Source organism: Gadus morhua, chromosome 22 (assembly GCF_902167405.1).
Source record: "Gadus morhua chromosome 22, gadMor3.0, whole genome shotgun sequence".
NCBI lineage: Eukaryota > Metazoa > Chordata > Actinopteri > Gadiformes > Gadidae > Gadus > Gadus morhua.
In genome coordinates this window covers 22,613,223-22,628,222 of record NC_044069.1, presented here as the reverse complement: position 1 = coordinate 22,628,222, position 15,000 = coordinate 22,613,223, and the positions used below count along the sequence as shown (strand labels likewise).

At 44.8% G+C, this 15,000-nt stretch overlaps 1 protein-coding gene across 9 annotated transcripts in view; it reads left to right on the top strand.

Annotated features, from left to right (window-relative positions):
* Positions 1 to 15,000, top strand: part of runx1t1 (RUNX1 partner transcriptional co-repressor 1) — a 65,199-nt gene that overhangs the window by 19,572 nt on the left and 30,627 nt on the right. The gene's annotated exons all lie outside the window — the stretch shown is intronic.

Here is a 15,000-nt window from a genome sequence, read left to right as displayed (position 1 = left end):
AAATGCGGTGTGAACAGAAGGGCAAAGCAATTACGAGGCAAAAAAAGCCAGAGAAAGCGAGCCAGAGAAAGAAAGAGCAGTGAAGGGAAAGAGCCAAGGTTAAATGGAGAGTGAAAAAGAGGAGAAAATGGAAAAAGGGTCGATGTTGTGACCCATGTTTTTCACAACAGCCTGGGAGGTCACCTGAAGCGGCCTTGTGTTATTGGTGAACCTGAATCACTTTGTTTTATGAAGCTTTGTGTATTTTTATGGGCTTCTGTATATTAATGATAGTGCGGTCTTAAGCGAGTGTTAGCCTACTGCTATCCTGGTTTTTCGTCAATTCACCTCATCCTTCCAAATCATGAGGGTGGAGCTGAGGGAGTCAGGTGGTGGGGTGATGGAAGAGCGGGGTGGAGGCCTGGCTGGAGGTGTTGGTGGAGTGGGCTGGGGGGGGGGGGGGGAAAGATGTGGGCCAGGGCTACTCGGGAGAGTTCAGATGGGGCCAGTGAAGCAGCAGACGGATGTGCCAAATGGATTTTCCTTGTTTGTAATGAGGCTGCTATCACCACCGCGGCCACCGCATGCAGTGTTAAGGGGATTGGTGTGTGTGCGTGTGTTTGTGCGAGAGTGTGTGTGTGTGTGTGTGTGTGTGTGTGTGTGTGTGTGTGTGTGTGTGTGTGTGTGTGTGTGTGTGTGTGTGTGTGTGTGTGTGTGTGTGAGTGTGTGTGTGCGCGTTTAGGGGGTAAGGGGAGGCTGGGGAAAGAGACGCAGAGCCGTGAATACAGAGACGAGTGATGGAGGGAGAGAGATAACTGATAACAGTGGTCCAGAGAGGGCTGAGAGATGGGGGGTGTGGAAAGCAAGGAGGGGTGCTGAGGGAACAAAAAAAGCTGATTGTTGTATGTGAAATGTCGTTTTTGACGATGCGTCTGACAGTGTTGCCATGTTGCACTGAAGAAGTGCGAATGAGAGAGGGAGGGAGATGGGGGAGCGAGAGAGAGATGGATGGTGTGTGTGTGTGTGTGGGTAGAGGGGGGAGTGTGTAATTGCAAAGTGCCCGTTGAGGGGGCTGGGATGTTGGGAGCGCCCTGAGAAATAATTGGACGTAGGAGGCACAGTGAGGAAAGGATGTGGGTGAGGCGGGATGCGGGAGGCGTCTTGTTAGAACCGAAGGGAGAAAAAACGGAAACAGGGAGGTAACATGCTACCACTTATTGTGTTTGGTGTTGTGTTATGTTTTCTGTTGTTATCTGCACCTTCATTCACGTCACGAATCAGAGGGCAAAGAGCACATATGCAAACGAGCACTGCTTGCTTCACTGTATTTTTCTGTTGCCCTTTGATTAAAGACAGAAAGAAAGTGAGGGAGAGAGAGAGAGAGAGATGGAGAGAGAGAGAAAAAAAAAAGAGGGAGGGAGAGAGAGAGGGGGAGAGCTTACTCGACAGCTACACACATCCAATTAAGACACCCAAGTTTTTCAAGATGCCTTTTGATCAGAACTCTACCTATAGTCCTCCTCTTCCCTACTCCTCTTTCTCCTCCTCCCAGCACTCCTCCTGGTCATCATTTCTCCTCCTCCTCCTCCTCCTCCTCCTCCTCCTCTTCCTCTTTCTTTTTCTTCTCCTCCTCCTCCCCCTACTACTTCCGCTTTTGATGAGGCAGACCACCATTCCATATCTAGGAAAAATGATAGAAATCTGGAAAGAATGAACGATAGAAAGAAATGAGTAAAGAAAGAAGGAAATAAAGACTAAAGGAAAGAACAATAGAAATATAGGCAGTGAAGAAAGGGTAGGGGACGGGGTAAAGGAGAGAGAGAGGGGGAGAAAGAGAGAGTGAATGGAAAAAAACAAGGGCAGACTCTGAAGCAAAGGGAGGCAGAGGCACAACACAGATGGTGAGCTGTCAGTGGCCGGCTGTGCTTGTTCGTGCACGTGTGTCTCTGTGTGTGCGCACATTTTTTTCTCCGTTGTTTTTTTCCGGAATTCATACCACGCATATCCCCAAGGATTTCACCATAGGCCTCTGACACGCGCACGCCAGCACACACACACATACACACACACGCACACATGCACACCGATCTGCGATGGCGTGTGTGTGGGCATGCGCGTGTGTCTGCGTCTGCGTGCACCATCCTGTGCCCTCTGAGCTGCGGCGCGGTGTGTAGCAGCACCCTGTGACTCTTCCCAGATGGCGCTGGCAGACAGGCACTGCGGGGCTGGAAGAGTTGGCACGGTTCCCCGGCGCGCAGTTTGCCATCGCGGCCGCCCTGCTCTCTGCTAGGCACCGGGGCGAAGGTACCCGCCGCCGGAGGCTGCTGGGGTTCCGCACGGGCCCGCCGCCCCACCGGCAGACCGCCGGCCGCCGGTATCACCGACCTCCCTCCACTTCCTGCATGCATCACATGCACCATTTGCGAGCTGGATACTGAGCTAGCTGTCCAGCTGGTTAATGAGCCTAACATAGTGAGCATAGTTTGAATTCAGTCGTGTTCACACGTTTAAAATCCCTACAGTGTCTTGTGCTGTGGGATAGAATTATTACATTTTTATTCGTCAACATTTCCGCGTGCTAGCCATGCCACCATGCGGCTGATGATGCCTCGATGTGGTCGTACATGCTACAGCCGGCTAGCTAGCATACGCTGTCACGAGGGCTTCCTTTCATTCCTGGAGCGGTTTTGTTTCTTTCTTTTTTTAATTTTAGTTTTTTTTCTTCTTTTAAACACCAGCCGTCGTCTTTTAAAAATCTCCACGTCAATTACGCTGCCGTTCACTCTCCATTGTTCCACTAAGTGCCCTGAAGAGTGTTTATGTTGTAATTTCATTGTCACGTCATTAAAGGGTGATGTTTCTTGACGTTCCTCCTGTGATCGCTTGGATGTATAAGGTCTGCTCTGGCTGGGTGCCAGGCCCTGGATCCATTCCAGCTGAACGCCTTCATGTTTCGATGCTCGCACGCTGGCGGGCAGAGCACACATGCACACACACCCCCACACCCACACACACAGAAAGTTGAATCATTAAGGATCGCCTTACCACAATGTCTTTGTGGATGTTGGTGTGGGTGTGTGTGATTAGATCTGGCAGATGTGTGAGTAGGTGTTATAGTGTGTCGTAGCGTTTGTGTGTGTGTATGTGGGGGGGGGGGGGGGGGGGGGTTTCTGTGTGTGTATGTGTTCCTGGTTGCCCAGAGTTTGGAGTATAAGTAAGATACATTTGAAACTGTAAATGTGTGGTAGACACTTTTTTGCTTTTTGTGTCTGTGAAAAAAGCATCTGTATGGTGGTTGTGTGTGTGTGTGTCTGTGTGAGTGTCTGTTTTGAATTTGTTAGTGCGTGCATGTGGGTCTAGTGAGGCAAAACCAATGCAATCTTCGACGGGTACCAGGTCAGGAGCAGAGCTAAGACGCTGTTAGTTTGTGTGTGTGTGTGTGTGTGTGTGTGTGTGTGTGTGTGTGTGTGTGTGTGTGTGTGTGTGTGTGTGTGTGTGTGTGTGTGTGTGCGTGTGTGTGTGTGCCTCTGCATGTGCATTTATTTGAGGATATTTTGGCCAGCAATCTGTGCTGGGCTAGTTTGCTACAGTTTCTGGAGGCACAGAGACATGAGTTCCTGCTCACACACACACACACGCACACACACACACACACACACACACACACACACACACACACACACACACACACACATACACACACACACGGGAGCCTGTGCCAGGCAAGCTGTTCACTAGCTGGTGCTGGCAGTGGTCCAGATAGAGTGGTGGCATCCATCTGTAGCATGGGAGAGCAGTTAGGCGCTCTGTGTGTGTGTGTGTGTGTGTGTGTGTGTGTGTGTGTGTGTGTGTGTGTGTGTGTGTGTGTGTGTGTGTGTGTGTGTGTGTGTGTGTGTGTGTGTGTGTGTGTGTGTGTGTGTGTTTGTGTGTGTGTTTGTGTGTGTGTGTGTGAGTGTGTGTCTGACTCTCTGCTAGTGTCAGAGGATAAACAAAACAATGACATTTGTTGGTTATGCTTTATTATCGCTGGAGACTGAGGCAGGCATTCAAGACTTGTTTTGTTGTGTTGTTGCAGTTTGTCGTCTTGCTCAACGCTGTACAACGGGCGACCCCTTATTGGGCCATCAATTGTGTCTGTGTGTGTGCTGGGTTAAGGAGAGGAGAGGAGGAATACAAAAAGAGGAGAATTGCAATACTGGCTGAATGGAGGCGGAGTCATACACTGACTGCTGCTGTCATCCCTCTTACACCGTTGCCGTCGTACACTTTCATCCACTTAGGCCATTAGCAATTAGCCACGGTCACTGCCCAAGTCAACATCCTCACACGAACACACACACTCTGTGGTGACCGGGGTCATGTCAGCCTGAGAGGCCAATCTCTACACCTCTTTTGTGGTGGGGTGAAAGGTAACGAGTAGTGACTCACACACACTGAGCATCATGGCTGAACGGGATATTTTACTTCCCCACATTTTTCTCTTTTGCTTTCGTCGGTTCCTCGTTAGCGCACGACCTGCTACGCATTTGATCAATTGCAGACATTTTCAGGGGGTCTGCTTTTTTTGGAAAAGAGTCGACACAACATCCAACACATGGCGTCCGTCATGGGAGATTCTGAAAACACCAGCAGACCCCTCCTCCCCTCTTCCCCTCCTAGCGATACACTCTCTAGTCTCCTCTCTTCTTAATCTGCTTGTTCTCTCCATCTCGCTTGTGCGTGTTTGATTCACCCATCTGTCCACCCAAGATGTTTCACATAGCGCTCTCTCTCTCTCTCTCTCTCTCTCTCTCTCTCTCTCTCTCTCTCTCTCTCTCTCTCTCTATCTCACTATCTCACTCAGCAATTACATGCTGATTTGCTTCAGAGCACTCTCAATCAAAGTGAAACAAAATATGGTGTTTATTATTTACTGTCGGTGTGTGTGTTTGTGTGTGTGTGTGTGTGTGTGTGTGTGTGTGTGTGTGTGTGTGTGTTTGTTGTGTGTACATGTGTATGTGTTTGTGTTTGTCTGTTGTATGTGTGTTTGTGTGTAGGTGTGTGCATGCATACACCACCCAAATACTCACCAACCTTTCTTGAAGATCTATACATAAAGGTATAGATATTCTATATAGATCAATATGATCAATACGTTCCAATGTTATGTAAGGCGCTCCTATACGAGTTGACTTGAGGCCTGCCGTGTAAGGAGCCAAGCAGTATCCTCTATCCTCCTGTCTTCTTGACACAAGCAGCAGCAAACACTGTAGGAGAAGGAAAGTAGAAGGAACCTAGTTTGAATTAAATGCGTTAATTAATCTGAGCTGTTATTTTTTATCAGTAAGGATTGTAAACATGAGTGACTTTGGCCAGGAACATGTCCAACTTTTTCTGAGGTGGAAATGTCCCTCTCTCTACCCCAATGTAATGTCTTCCCTCCACTTGATATTTTTCTCTTTCTCTCTTATTTTATCTGACAGTCGCCAACTGTCGGCTTTACCTCTGCCCATTCCAACCAATTAATTTCAATCCCTTTACGTTTTTGACCAGACCCCTTAGGTTAGTTCTTCCCAGCAACAATATTTAGTCAGAATCCTCACAGCCTGAGTGGGTCTGCTGTGGAGGCTGTGAATCAAATTTAACACTCCTTTACACTACCTCCTGTTCCTTTCCCTCCCTCCCTCTATCCCTCTATTATTTGACTCTCTCACCATCTCGTCCCAAAACAGATGGCTAAATGCTTCCTATAAAACCATTTCTCAGGTTAAAAAGAAAGAATAAGTGAAGGACTCCTACTCCTATGAACAACATGTGTTTTATTGTTCGGTCTCTAACACAGACACGTGTCTGTGTGTGTGTGTGTGTGTGTGTGTGTGTGTGTGTGTGCGTGCGTGCGTGCGTGCGTGCGTGCGTGCGTGCGTGCGTGCGTGCGTGCGTGCGTGCGTGCGTGCGTGCGTGTGCGTGTGTGTGTATGGGTGTGTATGTGTGTGTGGTGTGTGTGTGTGTGTCTGTAGATGTGCTGGAGAAAGAATATACAATAACAAATGTGGATGTTATGCAATATACTATACCATTACCCTAACCCTAGTTTTAAATACAAAGGTTTGACCTAATTAGGTACGCACAATTTTTTATGTGGAATATATAGAGTTTGAGAGGTGCGCTTTGAAATTGGATTGTGTGGAGTATATAAAGAAAATATATTGCACTTACTTAAATAACCAATTTAGGCAGTGGCTTAGGCTGTGTTTGTGTGCAAGTGCGTGCTTCTGTGTTGTGTGAGTGTGCTTGCACACCAGGTCTGGGTAAGGACGATTAGAAGAGAAAAGAGGGTAGTTACAACATGAACATACTGATATCCGATCGTTCCATCTCTCTCTCTATCTATTGCTCGCTTCTCTCTCTCTCTTTCTCCACTCTCCCGCTCTTGTGCCATCAGAATACCCACTATGTTCACCTGTCCCTTGAAAATCTTCTTTTACAAATATGGCTATGCTTGCTTAATTTTAAGTTTCCTATTTACAAAATATATTCTAAGTCTTGCAGTGCTGAGCACCTTTTCCGAAGATTGATATACCTAGAACAACCATTGCCGGCGAAGTGTTTTGAGTGTGCGTGTGTATCTACGTATCCATGCCTATGTCTGCTGTACTGTGAGAAGTGTGTGTCGGCAGCCAGTGGGCTTCTCAACCTATGTGTGTCATGCAGTAGAAATCAATCAATGTCACCACTGTCGCATTCTATTGAATTATCCCCCCCCCCCCGCGTCATTGAAACCCATTGTTATTTCCATGAAATTTGATTCCATTGAAGTACATTCAAATATCATATCTTTATTATAAAAGTAGACACTGTCAAGCTTATTATTTTTTTTAGGCTTTAAAGGCTTAAAAGAAACGAAAGATAACACTTTGAGGATTGAATTGTTCAATGTATTCAACCGCTAGAGCTTCTAAAAATATGTGTACATTTTTTTATAAAATCCAGCTAGGGCCAATCCCCCCCCCCTCCCCTAAAAAATGATAAGCTTGTTGCAAAAAAAGAATAAAGATGATCTCAAAGAATTGTTCGTAGGTTATGATGTAAACGCTCGACACTATTTGGAGGAATGAACAGAGCCTCACTGAGTCCCGTATCGGGCCGTCTCTTCGGGGTCCTTCCAGATATAGATATAGGATCGTTGCAACAACCCTTGTGAGTGATGAAACTTGAGTGTAACTTCCACAAAACAAAAAAAAACGGCACACACATTGCAACTCAGTGAGGGGATAAAATCGAGAAGGGAAAAGGAGGCGAGAGAGGGAAATAGATAGAAGAGAGAGAGAGAGAGAGAGAGAAAGAGGGAGAGAGTTAGAGTGAGAGAAAGGTTTTTACAAACACTGTGACTCACGTAACGATGGAGGATGCAATAGGCTGATGTAAGTGTGCAGACATATCCTTCTAAGTGGTAGGTAAGGCGGCCCAAGTCTTACACTTATCTCGAAGGAACGCTCTCCGGGCTGGTGGAGGAGGAAATAGACAGAGGATACCCAACTCAGAGCAATGTCTAGGACTTATTTTAATACATTTTATCAGAAAATAAAGTTTAATCTGAAACAGCCTATTAAACATAGCAGTACACTTCTTAGCTATTGATTTCTTGTTTTGAATGTGGGGATATGACCTTGAAAATGGCACCTATACACTCAAATATCTGCATGTTTTTATCTTCCACAAAGGCAGGTCTAAGCATACAAGACCCATTTTGATTTTGAGGACAGCCTTCACGCACCACAATAGACTGTACTTTACTTAAGAGCAATGCAGGAAAGAAAGTGTGACTTTCAGGCTTTCGACAAGTAAAGAGGTACTGATGGGTTTGGTCTTACTAATGTCTTGTTTAATAGTAAAACCAAAATAGAGAAGAGGAGCGTGTGCGTGTTTGTCGGAGTGAGTGTAAGAGAGAAAGAGATGTGGTTTGCTTATGTCTACACACTGGGCTAAACGCGTTTATTTTGACGGAATTTCAATTAGGTTTGTCACAGGACCAGGGTTGCAGTCAGCACCTTGGTCTGAAACATATAATTTACTCACGGCATCATGCTAACTGCTGCCGACAAACATGCTTTGGATCACTTTATCACAGTCGTGTACCGTCTCCACTTCCTATTCAGCCGGTTGTACTCCAGTGGACCACCCGTACTGTCCTCTGCGGTGTGTCACACACACACACACACACACACACACACACACACACACACACACACACACACACACACACACACACACACACACACACACACACACACACACACACACAAACACCAAAGCCACCTGGCTGTTTTATAGGTCTTATCAACGTCGTCCATCAGTCAAATATGTATTAACTTATCATACACAAGGGACCCGCTGTTGAATAAACACTAATAGAAAAAAATAAAAACTCTACTCTTCCTTTAGGGTACCGTACAAAGGATACCGTACAAAAAAAAATGTCATTTTAGAAAATCGCTAATTGCAGCATCTTACAACGACCACCCCTTCTGCCCACTCCTCCTCCTCCTCCACCTCTTCCTCCTCCACCTCCTCCTCTTCCCCCTCCGCTGTCCATTAAGCCCTTTCCCGCGCAGCACTTCGGAGGAGCCATAAAGAGAGTTAGACAAAGTCATGGCACTCACCCCCCCACACACACACACACACACACAAAGCCCTCCCCCCCGCCCCACCCCCTAACACACACTTATCCATTACACGTTGGGTATGAGTGCATCAATAATAATAACCGCCCTTATAGCACACCGTCGACTGCACTGGACTCAAAGCTGCTTCTGTGTCCACTCTGCATCCACAGCCGTAACATGACTAATAAATGGGCTATGGACGTGCATTATAATTTAGCCATTAACTTTATGGCGGTCTCGTCTTAAGCGAGTGATAGAGGCTCTCTCGGAAGCTTGTTTTCAAGGTTGTTTAAAGTGAAATTAAACAGTTATGGCAATTTCTATTTCACTTGCACTTGGAGGCTAATGACAGCTGAAGTGTTTACTGCGGCGGGGACAAAAGGAAGAATTAAATTTTTACAATGAAATGTTGTTTAGCGTTTTTTAAAGGCCTCATTTTAGGCTGGTCCATTTGTGTGTGCATTGTGTGTGAATATATTTGTCCGTGATGGTGGTCTGCAGACACGCTTTTTTCAATCGTGTGCCTCATTTGACAGATATATTCTGGTTTTGCCCATAGACTTGGTAAATGACATTGCCAGAGAGAGCGGTGAATTGATATCGATACGAGTGGCGATCTCAATTGCTGGGTGAATAGGTGAGCCTTGTTTATTAGCATGAAAGTTATTGATTTTCTTCCGTTGATTTGAATCAGAGCACTCTCAATCAAAGTGAAACAAAAGATGGTGTTTATTACTAACTGTGTTTGTGTGTGTGTGTGTGTGTGTGTGTGTGTGTGTGTGTGTGTGTGTGTGTGTGTGTGTGTGTGTGTGTGTGTGTGTGTGTGTGTGTGTGTGTGTGTGTGTGTGTGCGTGCACGCGTGTGTGTTTTGCAGTGTATAAGTGCAATCTAGAATTCTGTGATAAAGTGGCATGCATGGTTCTTGGGCAAATGTAACGGAATGTGCTGAATTGGACCTTCCTTGTGCATAACGGCATACTGTGTACCAATGTGTACCAACTCTGTATACTTTTCTCACCCACTCCCATGGTATTATACCCTAGCCTTCATCTTCTGCACCGCAGGGATGGTGGATACGTTTCACACACATGCATGTTAAACCCCCAATTACAATCGGGTAACAAATGCAGCCTTTCAAACTCGCTACCGGCCATTCTCTGCCCAAAATCAATAGGGTACGTTTGAAATGTTGCTTTAATTTTAGACCAACCTTCTATGTGTTACAGCAGGTGTGGTGTTATTTCGTTTTTTTTTATATTGTTATTGTGTTTGGAGAAGTTTGGTGTTGTGACTGAAGCGATTGATAATCAAGTGATTACAATTTCCTTATTTTGTTTAAAAAAGGACCTTAAAACTTCCCTATGACATTATGGGGAATTAGACAGAACTTGCCCACCGCTGGATCGATTTCATACTATCAAATGATAGGGCCAGTGAATAGGGCCAAATATAATGGCTCGAAGAGGAAAGCAAATATACAGAACACTGGAAAGAATGAGCTCAAGGTGTCATTAAAGAGGTTGTGAGGGCAATACAAGGGAAACTCTCCCTGTTTTACTTGGGCTTGTTAAACGTATATATCATGGATTCCTTGTGAAAGCACTGCTGGAAAATTTTAGAATTGCTTTGCTCGTCTCTCTACCGTCTTCAATTTGATGACTTTGTATTTTCATAGCTTATATCCCAGTCAGGCTATAGGGTCTGACAGCTGGCAGGCTGGGGGAAGGAAAAGCTAAACGCTTTCAGCTGTAAAAATTAAATGTATATTTATATAAATAAATATATATAAAAATATACATATATATATAAATATCTATTGAAAACTATAACTTTTCTCTATAAGAGCAGTATCACACCTCAGAGAGAGACAGGTAGACTAAGAGAGAGAGAGATAGAAGGAGAGGCAGAGAGACAGGAAGAGAGAGTGATAGAGAGTGAGAGACAGAGAGAGGGGAAGAGACAGAGAGGCAGAGAGGGAAGAGAGAGTGATGGAGTGAAGGCAGGCCAGAGAGTGAGAGAGCAGGCAGTTTATCAGTGAAAGCGCACACACAGAGACAGAGGCGAGTGTGTAAAATGGATTAGTGCCTGTGCCAATCTCTTTGCTGTCTGAACTGTATCTAATCTCATCACACTGCCTCTCTAAACGGCCCTTCTCATTCTCACATAACGTCCGTTTCAGTCAGGCTCCGATTTTAAGTTGACATGGTTAGGTTTAAAGGCAAGTGAAAATAATGCACGTTAATTATCTTGTTTTTTTTCACAGATAGAAACTGGAAAGTTTATTAAAAGTTGTTCATGCCCAAGAAGCACACCTTCCTCTTTGATGGTATCGTTTATTCCTACAGCCTTCTATTGGACTAGCCTGTTTACTTCTCTCGTCCCTCTGTCTCTCTGTCTGATGCTCTCTCTCCCATGGATCCACCCGGTGCCAGTGGGCCGTGAGATATATGGCCAGTGGGCCATTATATTCCCAGTCTTTCCTCATTATCAGCTGGTATACCTCCTAGAGAGGCTCTGGTAGACCCCAATTCAGACTGAACCTCTGTGGTTCATCTGAGCAGAGTGCTTCGCCCTGGTTGTGGAAACAGATGTGCCCCCCCCTCCCCTAATCCTTTCCCCTATGTCTGATTTTCAGTTGGATCTGTTATATATACTGGAGTTTTCCTCAACCTCTAGTTGTAATTAAACCCATAGATATAATGTTGAAACCCCAGTCGATTTTGTGACACATTTCTGAACGCATAATATAATAACATTTTGCCTATAATGTTACAACGTATAACATTTTGGTTCACCTTTTACGTAATTTTCTATTTATAAGCCGTTTTCACACATGTCCTCCGCATTTTTGCTGTTTTTGTATATCAAGAGCTCGACACTGAGGATGATTCACACTTGCTTTATATGCGGACATCGATGTTGTTTAGACATCAGTAGAAGCAATGGGGATTTAGGGGGTGGGCTTGCAAGGGGCGGGATATGACGTACGGTCTAACGTAGGGTCTCTATACCTAACTATGTAAGGGATAATGTATAGAACGCCAGTCATTATTGGGAAAATAAGCCCAGACAGGGCGAGCAGCTTCAGGCCGATCCTGCTTCGGCCTGAAGGGGATTATTTTCAATGATGATTGGCGTTCTATACATTATCCCTTGCATGTCTTCTTACAATTAACATTTGTGGTGTTGATCAGCAGAGAAATAGTCTGCCAAAGACATTGACGTCGCTTAGCAACCGAATACGCTGGGATTGATAAGTTACCGGACTGCTTGCGGAGTGATACCAAAGACATGAATCAGAGGCAAAAAAATCCACTTTCCTTGACAGCGGTCATTATATGCTTAGCAACGATCAATTATCGAAAAATTATTCACCGCCGGAAGCCAAGAAGGCCCATGCAAGTAAACGGAGCGTTCCACAGCATTGAGAAGAGCCGTGTAATAAATGGAAATAAAACACGGCTTGTGTGGGGGAGGGGGAGAGGGAGAAGGGGTGGGAGTGCAAGATTCCAGCTGGTACATTGGCTACCTGATGTGAGAGTTTAAGATGTTTTTTTATTTTCTTTTACCAGCTGACTACGTCATTGAGATTAAACATCTCTTCCTTGGGGCTCAATCCTGATTCCGCCCTAAACCCGAAATCTCAAATGACCTGGCCAAGACAGGCAACAGTAGCCTATAGTCACACATAGCCTACACACAAAACATTAAAAAAAATGTCGGCAGGGGGGAGGGGGGATATCGCATGACATTTCCGGAGGGAATATTAAGTTTGAGCAACAATTACAGCATTTGGCAGACACTTTTAGCAGTTAATACACACACTGACGACAGAGTCAACTATGCAAGGCGGTTAGGGTTAAGTGTCTTGCTCAGGGACACATCAACACTAAGCTAGAAGGAATCGAACTAGCAATCTATCTGTTACAAGGCAACTGCTCTACCTCCTGAGCTAAGCCGACCCCTGCCAAAGTGGATCGACATTTCGGGAGGCTCAAGGAGAATTATATTACATTTTAGATGCAAAGGGTAGTCTTGTGATACACTCTATAGACATCATCCATCATACTGTGTTATTGACATGTTTGCATTCTGTGTTGTAGGGACGTTGACTCTTTAAGATATTGCGCCTTATTTGTTGATACGCCGGTTTGCGCGATGTTTGAATTTAATGTTTTTTATATGATAAAATGAACAACCTGCCGTTGCGTTGTCGACATGAGAAATTCTCTCTTCACTTTTATTATCGCAATTTCTACAGTCTATTGACAGAGCGTCTTAACTGGGAGAGTTTGTCGACGGTGGGGTCGACAAAACAGTCGGAAGGGGGGGGGTCAATATCGCATGACATTGCGGGATGCTCAAGGAGGTGGGTAATATTAAACAATAAATAAAGTTTTCCAAAAAAGTGTAGTAGAAAAAAAAAGTGTATAGAAATAACGTCTCAGCTGGGAGAGTGTGATGACGGCCAGGCTGTTATCTCAATCTTGCCGTTATCTTGCAACGTCTGCGCCCGCGTGCGCGTGTGTACGGTATGTCTGCGCTGTGTGTGTGTGTGTTTGTGTGTGTTGATGTAAATGATTTAAGCTATTTCTAATGACGTGTTTCAAGCTAACCACAGTTATGAATGGTTTCTTCACCACATAATGGACAACACCATATAAGGTTGAATTGATTTGATAGATAAGTTAAAGACTACAAACATGGCCACTTTGCCATTTTCACTTAAGCCAAGACAGACCAAAGGTTTACCTGGGTATGCTAGAACACGTAGGCGTGGTTTATTTACCGCTCCGCCCACTCCCGATATAACTGTTTGTTTACCTGTGTTCAAGAGCTGCTTCATGAACCACCTCCAGAACGCAAGCTTGTTTACCTTGTGTTTCTGTTAGAATAACTGAAGATTTACCACTCACCTAGCCCGACAGGGCCACACCACAAAGGATTGAAATAGTTTTTCAGTGTGTGTGTTTGTGCGTGCGTGTGTGCGTGCGTGCGTGTGTGCGTGTGTGTGTGTGTGTGCGTGCGTGCGTGCTGTGTGAGCTGCGGTCACTTGACCAAGTGTTGAGGAGTAACATGTCCGACAGGCCTGCCATTAAATAGTAGTAAGTAAGTACTTTATTGTATTAAAAAAAATTCTGTCTCGTTCGCTCCCTCTAGACTGAATTTATGTTTAATGCATGATCAGTGGATTTATTAAAATACACAGTTGTATGAACTCCATAAGTAAACATTGCAAATTCAAAATGACAAAAGTACCACGGGTGTTCTCATATAGAGCAGTTCGAGAAAATACGTTTTAGAATTTCTTCTCCTACTGTGAGTGCACCCTTACACAGTGCGTCATTTAATATGCAACCATAGGAGCTGAAGCTGAGCGACGTCCTTCCTCAGATGGAGTTATGGTCTGCATTTCATCTCTTCAAACCTCATCTTCATCTCCGTAGCATTGGCCTCCCCTGAGCTAGCATGACTAACATGCTTAGCGGCAAACACCTCGGCAGCACTGCCTGGCTGCACTACTGTGGTACGGGCTAGCTAAAAGGCTTAGCTTTTCTCTGTCACTCTTGCCCTCACTTTAGCATGTCTTTATTCTCCACTCTCAAACAGATGAAAGGAAATGCAAAAAAATGAATGCAATTATGTCTGATTTGTGTCTAGCGTCATACCGTTAACAATAATGGCAGCAAATGAATATACTTTTTCGAAGACCATGTGGATAACTTTGTGTGATACACAAAGTTACACTGTGTGTGTGTGTGTGTGTGTGTGTGTGTGTGTGTGTGTGTGTGTGTGTGTGTGTGTGTGTGTGTGTGTGTGTGTGTGTGTGTGTGTGTGTGTGTGTGTGTGTGTGATGTGTTAATTCAGACATGCAGACCCCTTGGCTGAGTGTTGAGGTCTGATAACCTCAAGCCAAGTGTTGTTGTTGTTGTGTTTGTTCTTTAAGCTAGATGGAGCACCACAGACAAGGCAAATATTTAAAAACATATTAAAGACATTGTGCCCTCCCTCTGTTCTTTTTTATTTCCTATTAATTATGTCTTATATAAACCTAGATTATCGAGATATATTGTGCATAGATTCTCTCTATTCTCTCTCTTTCCCTCTCACTCTCTTGCCCTTGCTGTTGTCTCCAAGTTAGAATATAAAATATCTAACCATGTCGTTTTGCAAGCCATATTACCATGGATACAGTGTAGCATATATTCCGTATCATTATAATTGATCTACTGCTGATACTGCAGCCTATGACGGTGGGGTAATTCCATGACTAGATACAACACCAGTGATCATAGTGAATTATTGTGAATCCCCGTCTAAGATAAACAGCGGGTTGTGCGACAGGGCTGTTGATTCAGCGTGTGTGTGTGCATGTGAG